Raw genomic sequence first — 11,115 nt, forward strand, 5'->3', positions numbered from 1 at the left:
GTCTCACATGCTTCCTCGACACCACCGTCGATGCCGTCCTTCTCCCAAGGCGGTTAGTAGCGCGTCGCATTTCTTTTCTATGCGACTAGCCCTATTCGACATCTCAACGTGACCTGGGCGACGGGCGGCCGCCACACCGGCAAGGAAGGCTGGCCACCACATCTGAGAGCTGCGGGAGCAAGATGAGGACGGCGTGCCGACCACGGAGGCGAGGCTCCGCGGCGGAGGAGGCCGGCGCGGTGCCGGGTCTTGCCGGCGAGCAGCAGGTCTAACCCGCCGGAACTGTGGCGACGACGGCGGCGTTTCGCTGCGGCCGCACAGCTGCCCCGCCAAGCCGTCCGTCCCGTGTTTAGCGGCGGCGGTTTACGGGCGCACCACAGCGAGGGATCAAGGGCCGTGTCTCTGCCCACTGAGCCGCCACTCCCGTGTACTATTGGCGCGCGACGGCAGGGTTCACGGGCATGGGCAGGCTCGACCGAGGCAACCATAATTTGAGGTCACGGCGATTGCAGTGTCAGACGGCGGCGACTCAAAGGCATGGAACAACGGTGTGTGGCAGGTGAATCCCCATAACTCCTCTAGCCTCTCTTTAAAACAGCGCTATGGTGGCTGTTGACCCCGCCCTAGAGCGCCCCCCAATCTGGTGGAAGAGCTTGCGGCGACCTCTGCCATAGAACGGCAGAGCGCCCCACTTGGTGGCGGATATGCAGGAGGAGGAGGACGAGCCGGATATGGAGGAGGCCGAGGGGGCCGGGAATCACGACCACGAGGTGCACGGCGGCGAAGTGGAGGCCGTCCTGCAAGGTCTGCGGGCAGGTGTACTGTTGTAGGCGCATAGGGTGCCGCCTTCCTCCGCGGTAGTGCGGCTGCAGTCCACGTCCCCTTCCATGAAATCCGGCTACTTCCCTCCGTGTATGGCGGCCATCTCATGCCTCATGGACGATGGCGCCGGCGAACTTAGCAGCTGTTCTGGTTCGTTTTCCTTGCCCACTCTCCACTCAGATTGAGTTGTTTGGATTTCATGCACCTTAGTCTTGCATCAAACATTAGGATACATGGATTTGTACAGCTATGAGGCAAAACAAGCTGATTAGTGATGGAAAGGTACATTTCAATTTGCGAACAAAATAAATTGGTAATACCATCGCTCAGTACATGGTAATTTGCTTAATATCGTGGTCTACACTCAAATCACCTAATGTATCATCTGAATTGCTCATGTTTACATTTCCGCAAAAAAATGAATTACTCTGTTTACTTTGTTCAGTTATCTGTAGCTCAACTGTTGTAGGCCTAAGTTACAGGAAGCAAAAGAGAAGACTAATTAGCTTGGTGCGGATTTTGCTTTCATAGATACCCAGTTAGATGTAAAGATTGCTAACAGATTGATGCATTACTCTGTAACCTACATCTCCCAACCTCTCATCCTTGGAAACTATTCTGCTGCCTTATAAATCCGTTCATAATGTGTTGTATGGTATCTAAAATCTCAGTTTGGAATAACTTAGTTTCAAAGTGCTCTCCTGATCCTCTTGCCGGAATCTTTGCACAGGACTGGCTATGGAGGATGCTGTAGGCTCTGCAACACAGTGCAATGTTCCCATATCATCAGCACTTATATGTATGTACTGTCTTGGCCTGATGGGGTTCAGGTTGGTGTTCTGCCTTTTGTGCTTCAGGTTGGTTGTAGCTCCTCTAATATATCTTGGTGTTGGTGCTATCTTTTGTTCCAGTCGACTAAGTGACTATAAATAGGTGCTTAGTACACAGTATGGTACCTAATTTAATGGTTTCTTAGGGAGGTACTTAATCCCGTGGATCATTCCCAAAAGAGAGAATGTTTAGTATTTTTTTTCATTTTGGACATCACAACAGAAAATGTTCGTGTGTAATTTCAGATATCATGATTCTACTTTTTTTAAAGCTTGAAGTTAAAAAACAGACCATTGTTCTTAAATTGGTAAAGTGTACTCAGCACTGGGAATACGATAATCCTTCTTTTCTGTCCGCTAAAGGCCCGACCGTTGCCTAAAACGTTTTGCTGGAAAGCACGTACACAAAATATGTCGAGTAAATGATAGCTCTCGAAGCTTGCTTCCTTTCGGTGGAAAACTGTGGTTTTATGTGGTGATTTTAAGCAAGTATTTCCGGTTGTTAAAGGAGGTAGCAGGGATGGCATAATTGATTCTTTACTTATTAAATCGCCACTATGGAAGCATGTTACTATGCTTCGGCGTGCTTGGTTAATTTGCTCAGAAACAGTTTGGTTATGTGAAGTAATTGTTGGTTTGCCTAGACCATGTTATATATCTGCAACTTTTGGTTATTAAAAGAAAAAACACATTTTCTTTTGATGTGTGTTCCCTGCTTGCGCTTGTTTCACGCAATCTTTGATTTTCTAATTTTACCGTTGTCCTTATTTCTTCATTTTGGTTGACGACCCTAATCTCCTGGAAAATGAAGAGTTCAATTACAGAGTTTGATATGTCCCTTATATTTATGTATTTTTATTTATGAAATTAGCTCTGTTGACACAAGGCCATTCTCTAACAGTACTACATCTGGTTAATCGACGTGATCCATCGCACTAATCTACGTGCATGCACTGAACACCTCCGCGTCGATTAAAAACGACCGGAGGGAGTACATAGCGAGACTGCTACTACATGGTTCAGTGAGTTTTGAGGGCCACAGAGCCATGAATCTTCTCAAGGAAAAAGTCTTGAAGGGCATAGTGCTAAGGCGGACGAAAATGTGCTGACCTGTAGATCTTGCTCTTCCACCAAAGGCTGTACTTGATGAATTTAATAACTCTTTCTACCAGTTGCAAAGAGATTTTTACACCTTAGGTGAGACTCATTTGATAAAAAATGAAATGGAATTTTATGAGGCATTGTATTCTCAAAGTTACAATCAATTTGATTTGTAAGACCTCCTTACCTGCTTATGTAGTGATACCTTATGGATTGTTCCATAGACATCGTTTGGTTATTATCTTCAGCCTGCAAAAGTTGGAAAACAAGTTTCCTCTGAACAATAATCTTTTGTTTCTAAGCTTCTAACAGATTTACTTTATAATGCATCATCACAAGGGACATCGTTTTAGGGTAGAGTTCATCCATTAGTTTTATTTTGCTCAATATTTAATTAACACCAAAGCCTCTGGATTGGAGTTAAACTTACAGACAAGCAAGGTGCGCTGCAAAGAGGCTCTACTCTTAGTTTCACGGTCCCATATAATACTTTATGAACGAGGTGTTTTTGTGATCATTGAACCCCATTTGTTAAATAGATTATGTATGCAACATATTCCTCTTTTGCAAGATTTAAGATTTTCAAGGAATCCCTTGACACTCGTTTTCTCTAGGCATGTTGTCGCTGGAATGCTATTTAATAACTATGCTCATATCTTGACCTACTCACACGGCTGAGGTAGGTAAATCCTTATAAAGATTTGGTTATGGGTGCATATAATCCCTTGGATGTCCTCAGAATGCCTTTTTTAATCTCATTTTCGAACACCCCTGAATATGGCTCACATCTTACAGATTTGGGTAAACTATCTCTAGATAGCAAGTGTAAATGTTAATTAGTTGATGTGGCTGCGCATACTGATGTAATCTTGAACGAGGTGTACTCTTCTTAGATGCGGGTGTAGTAAGTTTTTATGCATTTAACACAATAATTTCTACTGGTTCGGACAGAATAAAAATAGATTATTTGATACTAATTGCAGGACCAAGATGATGCTTCCACTAACTTCAGATATCTGCAGTGGACAGTTGCGAATGTTTGAAGCCACCTACAAGAGCTGATGCACTTTCAGAGACGACATATTTAGTCTAGATAATACTGCACCTATGTTATTTGTTCTTCTTATTGGCAGTTCGGTTCATGCTATGACATAAGATCCTCTTCTTGCTTGAAAATTAATGGTATGTTAGTTATATCTCAGTATTATCCACTGATGAAGTCATGTTGTTGATTTTCAGATGGTATTCGAGCCTTACTTTCTTTGGGTTATGGAGCCATTGCCATCACACGGGTCCTCGATGCGACTGATCGGGCAAGAACCGAGAAGCTTACCACTGCGAAGAGTGCTGACTTCACGGATGGTGAAAATGAGTTGTCCTCCAAGTCATTCTCCCTTGGTCAAGGGAAAGGAGATCATTGTTCTTTCTTCCGACGATGAATACTACTACTGGGAAAGCTGGGGCTGATGACTAGAAGGGCACAAGAAAAATGATGGTATGTATATATTATGTACTCGCTAATCGGTGTCTTTCCTTACACCTGCACTTTCATGATCTATTTAGTGCATTCAAAATCGAACAACTCGGTTGTATAACGAGTGCCTTACATTTAAGTTATTGCGATGGCGACTGTGGCTGCGGGGTAACCTGCCACATTTGATAGTTGCCTCCAAAGCATACATATAATGGGTAGCCTCTACAAAGGCGTTTTGTAAAATACATTCAGTCCGATGTGTTGTGTAATCAGTCTATACTTTTGACCGCCATTGTTCAGGAATAATGATGGAACGCATTGGTGATTGCATCACTAGGTATTGAGTCTTGCATCACTAGGTATTATGTATTGCTGATGACGAGGTTGGCTTAGTGACTTATGTGGCCTGCTTTTGCTCGATTGGCTGAATCCTTAAAAATGCAAGACTGCAGGAGCATCCCTTGTTTTGTATGGGATAAGCAACATCAACTGCTTAATCTACCACTGAACTATAGGTTTTAACTCATGTATGTGTGTACCTGTTGCGGTCAGAAACCCACCGGCGGGCAGCGACGGGCAACACCGTAGAGCCGGGAATCTCCCAGGACTGCGGCTGGCCCTGGTCCCTCCGAGCGACGGCCCGCAAAGCTTTCGGCACGCACGTCCGATGCTGATGCAAGGGCGTGCCACCTGATCTATACCTGGTCAGGAAGGTGTTGGATGATGCCTCGCTTAGTTTCCTGCATGGCATACACGTAAACGTTAAATACGAGCCTCGATCGGCTCTCAGGTTATCCTGTGAATCGGCTCAAAGAGCCGATCCACCCATGATACGTACGAGGTGTACGATCAGTGTAACATCCCAAATTTCAAAATTTTAAACTTCATGCATTGCATTCATAAGCATCATGTCATCATTGCATTTATAGGGAAAACCCAAAATTCAAATTCGTTTCAAAACCCCGAACCCTGAAACGGCACTATAGCCACATAGGCATGTATGCCAATTTTCTTTTATAAAATATTTTTATTTTGTTTCAAAATTGATTTCAAAGCGATGTCCTTTTCACAAGGAATTCATCGGTATATTATTTGTATTTTTCCGATTAATTTTGGTGCCTCAAATGCATTTTCAAATAAGAGAAAGAGATAGAAGAAGAAAAAAAAAGAGAGGCCGACCCAACTGGGCCGACCCGGTCGGACCAACCAGCCCGGCCAGGCCCCCGCACGCGCCCCCAGCCCGCGCCCCGCTTGTCTTCAACCGCCGCCCGCCCCCACGATCTCTGGCACGCACGCACACAGCACGTCGCCGCCCCACCTCGCCACGACCTCTCCCGCGCCTCCCTCTCCCGTCCGAGGCCGCCCCCATTATGCCCCGGCCTCCTCTCTCTTTCCCCTCTCTTCTCCCCCTCTACTGCGCCCCCAGGCTGCCCGGATTCTTCGCCGGAGATGCCGCCGCCGCGCCGCCTCCATCCGATCGCCACGGCCACCTCGGTCTGAATCCCTCCAAGCCGCTGCCGCCACCCGACGCGCCACCTCAAGCCGCACGCCGGCCGCGTTTCTGCCAGGCCAGGAGACGCCGGGAACATCGTCGCCGGCCGCCGTCCGAGCCACCGCCGGCGAGCACCACGTCGCCGCCACGTCACCGCCCCGTGAGCTGCCACGTCGACGCCCAGTCAGCGCCACGTGAGCCTCCTTTTTCTTTTCTGTTTTTCTTTTTCTTTTCTGCAGACAGATCTCAGCCGCATATTTTAGTTAGATCCAACGGATATAGAGCTTGATCCGTGACGAAGGGGTACGCACCAACAGGAACGCGCCAAGTGTCAGGGACACACCCTAGTTGCGTTTAATCTCGGTTTTGATAGTCCGCGCTTCGTAAAAATCACAACCGGAGCTCCGCTTGTCCAAAAATTACAAACTTTATACCGCTGGAATCCTAAAAATATAAGGAACACTATGAACCAGTAAAATGTGGACTTACAGTAGTTTGAGTTTCATTCAAATTTAAAATGCCTAACTAGAGTACCGTGTCCATAAAATGAGATCTACATACTCTTTTCGAGTGATTCCTTTTGCATATGCATGAAAATATTACCCTCTGTCCAGTAGTACCCAAATCATCATTTTTCTACTGTACCAAAGTACCATTTGCAATTAATGATAGTTGCCCTTCGCTAGTGCGACATAGACGGTTCACAATAATCCAACCAACCGTAAAACTTGACCATGGCATCATGCATATAGTTACAACCAGAGAACAATAAATGAAGTGCACTTGTGTAAACCTCATATGCATCTCATGTCTATGTTTGTGCATTTGTGTCTTGCATTGTGCTTATGGTGCAATGTTATCGGATTGTAGATTGTGATTGTGCCGACTGCGGTTGTGCTTGTGAAGATTGTGCCAACTCTCCACCTTATCCAGGCAAGTGACACACACAAATGTCCCAGTTTTTATCTATGCACAGTAGAGATTTTTGTAGTATACATGTGTAGGGTCTTATGCTTTGCTATGCAATCCAAGTAGTCTAGCTACCCCTACTTGAATTCTTTGTCGCCATTAAATTTAGTTGTTGCTCAGCTATGCTATAAAATAATTTTGATAGTGAGTTATGGAAAAACAACTAAGTTTAATGAATTACCTGGGTGGAATTGGTATTGCTCGGGTTATGTTGAGTGGTTCCCTGGGGTCATGTCGTCGAACCTCTGAACCGCCAGGTGTATCGCACTTGTGGACGGCCACCCAGGAACAAAGAGATTGTAGACAACCTTGCTCATTAGCTTACCGTACAGCCACATGCTAATATGGGCTCGGCTTGATGGAGTATGTTGTGAGAACCCGGATCCTACGTGACGGATGATGTAGGGGATTGTAGGATGGTACGGGTCCGTAGAGAATGGTCTGGGGGATTACTTCGGAAAAGTCTTGTCCTAGTCAACATCTGTCCATTTGAGCAAAATGTGCATCATGGAAGAAGAGCAGACTAGGTCATGTGGGTAAATTTGTACAACCTCTGCAGAGTGTTAAACTAAGTACTTAGCCGTGTCCCCGGTTACGGACAATTTGAGCGAACTGACAAGGATCCTGTTCGAAAGTCTCCTCATTCCAATTTCTTAAATAAAACTTGATGGGTGAACAGGGATATGTCAATTGGTGCAAGTGACTATCGGCTAGCAGGTCCCGTGCCATGTCTATGGTCTGAGTCTGCAGGGGTAGGTCGCCCAAACCAAGTTGGTCATATGGAATAGGAAGGCTCACTGATGTCTATCGGTGGTGTCAAGGCTCACTGATGTCTATCGGTGGTGTCTAGGTTCACTGATGTCTATCAATGGTACCGCTTAATTAGTATGAAAGAAAATGTTTTGTCAAATGATAGGATAAAATTGGCTTTATGCAAATATGCCTGAGCTCTACCGAGCCAAATGTGCACTTAAGTGTTAGGTTGCCACTTGTGTCCACCATAGTGTCATCTTGCCAATACAATTCCAAATGTATTGACCTTCGGGCTGTAACGTTTTATGTTGCAGGTTACTTCTCTAGCTGAAGATGTTTGTTTAGGTTCACGAGTCTTTGCCCAACATGTCCGCTCGTGGCTTCATGAAGGAAGATGGCTCCATGCTTTATGTTTTCCTTGCTGCTTTAAACTCTGAAATTGTGCTAGCCTGAGAGCTATGCAACTTGTATCGAACCATTTTATTTCTGCTGGATCTTAGGTTGTAATGAAGACCTTTGCTACTTGGTATTTCATCTTAAACTGTGTGTGCTAGCAGTTCGATCCGGGACTAGCACCGGTTGCACGTAGACTCTCACTTTTTCAGGTGAGGTCACCACAGATGGTATCAGAGCACTGTGTTGCCCATAGGTTCGTGAACCCTAGGTTTGGATTAGAAATAGGAAGACCTTAGGATGAAATTCCCTCTTATCTATCTAATCCATTTTATATTGGAAAGAAATGTTTGCACATTGGTTTTCTTGTATTCTCACCTAGCTATTTCATCTTCAAAACAAATCTTCATCCTTTAGACGTCCAATCTTTGACGACCTCAAGGAAGTGGAAGAGAAGCTTGAAGCACCCAAGATGGAAATAGAGTAGACCACCACTTTCTCTCCTTTATCAGACCAACGATATCTTAAAAACGCATTGATCATACCAAATTGTGGTATGACCATACTAGTTTGTTAGTGTTTTAAAAAAATTGCTTGCGTGATTTTATGGATTGTTTATTGTGTGACTTGTTTGTGCATGGGTAGGAAATTTTATTCCCTAGATCTGTCTATCTTGTTTCTCATCTATGCTAAATAACCACAAATGCCGCCAAGACGTGATCCAACCCAACTGGTAATTTTGGAATCCCAAGGTGTGGATGTAATCCTAGGCATGGATTGGATGACCGCTTATGGAGGCATAATAGATTGTGCAAAGAGATCAATTACACTCACAACCCCAGAAATGAAGATGATTCGTTTCAAATCAACTTTTGAGCTTAAGGGTACTAAGGTCAACTCTCTTAAGGGGGTTAGCCTAGAGGATGTACCAGTTGTGAGAGAATACCCGGATGTGTTTCCGGAAGAGTTGCCAGGACTGCCACCTGATAGAGAGGTTGAGTTTCTCATTGAACTTATGCCTGGAACTGGACCCATAGCCAAGAGACCATACAAGATGGATGTTGATGAACTAAAGGAGCTTAAGAAGCAGCTTAAGGAGCAAATCGAGAAAGGATTTATCCGACCCAGTTCATCATCTTGGGGAGCACCCGTACTGTTTGTTGAGAAGAAGGATTCTAGCAAAAGATTAGTGATGGACTACCGTTCGTTGAATGAGATGACAATTAAAAATAAGTACCCATTGCCCAACATCAATGACTTGTTCGACCAATTGAAGGGAGCAAAGGTATTCTCCAAGATAGATCTTCGATCGGGTTACTTCCAACTGAAGATCCGGGAGGAAGATATACCTAAGACCGCATTCACAACTAGATACGGTCTGTATGAGTATACCGTTATGCCCTTTGGACTAACCAATGCTCCGGCATATTTCATGAACATGATGAACAAGGTGTTCATGGAATATTTGGATAAGTTCGTGGTGGTATTCATCGATGATATATTGATATATTCAAAAGATGATGCCGAGCACGAGAAACATTTGCGCCTAATCATGGAAAAGCTCAGAGAGCACAAGTTGTATGCCAAGTTCAGCAAGTGCGAGTTCTGGTTGGACGAGGTTGGATTCCTTGGACACATAGTTTCAGCAGAAGGAGTCGCAAGAGACCCAAGCAAGGTTGCAGTCTGTGACCGAATGGGAGTCACCCAAGAATGCAGGAGAGATTCGGAGTTTCTTAGGACTCGCTGGATACTACCGGAGATTTATTGAGAATTTCTCAAAGATTGCAAAGCCCATGACAGAACTCGTTGAAGAAGGATAAGAAATTCATATGGACTGACGAGTGTGAAGCTAGTTTTCAAGAGTTGAAGAAACGCCTAGTAAGTGCACCAGTTCTATGTTTGCCGGATATAAATAAGGATTTCCAAGTGTATTGCGATGCTTCTCGCCAAGGACTTGGAGGTGTTCTAATGCAAGATGGAAAAGTTGTGAGTTATGCTTCGCGGCAGCTCAAACGTCATGAGAGAAACTATCCAACTCATGACTTAGAGCTAGCATTTGTCGTGCATACTCTCAAGGTATGGAGACATTACTCGATGGGAAAGCATTGTGATGTGTTCACGGACCATAAGAGCTCGAAGTATATATTCACTCGGAAGGAGATGAACATGAGGCAAAGAAGATGGTTAGAACTAATAAAGGACTATGATATGAGTTTGCAATACCACCCAGGAAAGGCTAATGTTGTAGCCGATGCGCCGAGTCGTAAGACCTATGTAAACGGTCTCACCGCGGGAGAACTACCCGAAGAGTTATGTGAACATTTCAAAGATCTCCGATCGGAGATTGTGCCAGAAGGTTATTTGGCATCGCTTGAAGTTCAGCCAACACTAATGGATAAGATTAGAGAAGCTCAGAAGTTAGACAAGGAAATAGAAGTAATCAAGGCCAATATGAGTGAAGGCAAAGCAAAGGGATTTCATGAGGATGAGCAAGGAGCCATATGGTTCGAGAAGCGTATTTGTGTGCCTCAAGACCCAGAACTTAGGAAGTTAATTCTTCAAGAAGCACATGATTCACCATACTCCATTCATCCTGGTAACACTAAGATGTACATGGATGTAAAGGAAAGGTTCTGGTGGACTAACTTGAAGAGAGACATTGCCGAGTATAATGCATTATGTGATGTTTGTAGCGAGTCAAGGCAGAACATCAAAACCAGCGGGATTGTTGCAACCCTTGCTAGTACCGAGTGGAAGTGGGAAAATATTGGCATGGACTTTATCACCGGATTGCCAAAGACTAGATCAGGATATGATTCAATTTGGGTCGTAGTGGACCGCTCGACTAAAGTGGCTCACTTTATACCGATGAAGACCACCTATACAAGTTCCAAGCTAGCTAAGATCTACATGAGCGAGTAATAATTTGTTTGCATGGAGTGCCCAAGAGCATTGTTTCGATAGAGGTACTCAGTTCACTTCTCACTTTTGGCGTCAAATACATGAGTCTTTGGGAACTAGACTTGAGTTCGAAGCACAGCGTTCCATCCACAAGCCGATGGACAGATCGAAAGGGTAAACCAAATCTTGGAAGATATGTTAAGAGCTTGTGCATTGGACTATGGATCTAGCTGGGATGAAAATTTGCCATACGAGAATTTTCATACAACAATGACCACCAAGCAAGTATTGGAATGACTCCATTTGAGGCACTATATGGAAGAAAGTGCACCACCCCATTGTTATGGAGTGGAGTAGGAGAAAGGAGTTTATTTGGCCCA

The sequence above is a fragment of the Lolium rigidum genome, chromosome 6 (genome assembly GCF_022539505.1).
Source record: "Lolium rigidum isolate FL_2022 chromosome 6, APGP_CSIRO_Lrig_0.1, whole genome shotgun sequence".
Taxonomy (NCBI): Eukaryota; Viridiplantae; Streptophyta; class Magnoliopsida; order Poales; family Poaceae; genus Lolium; species Lolium rigidum.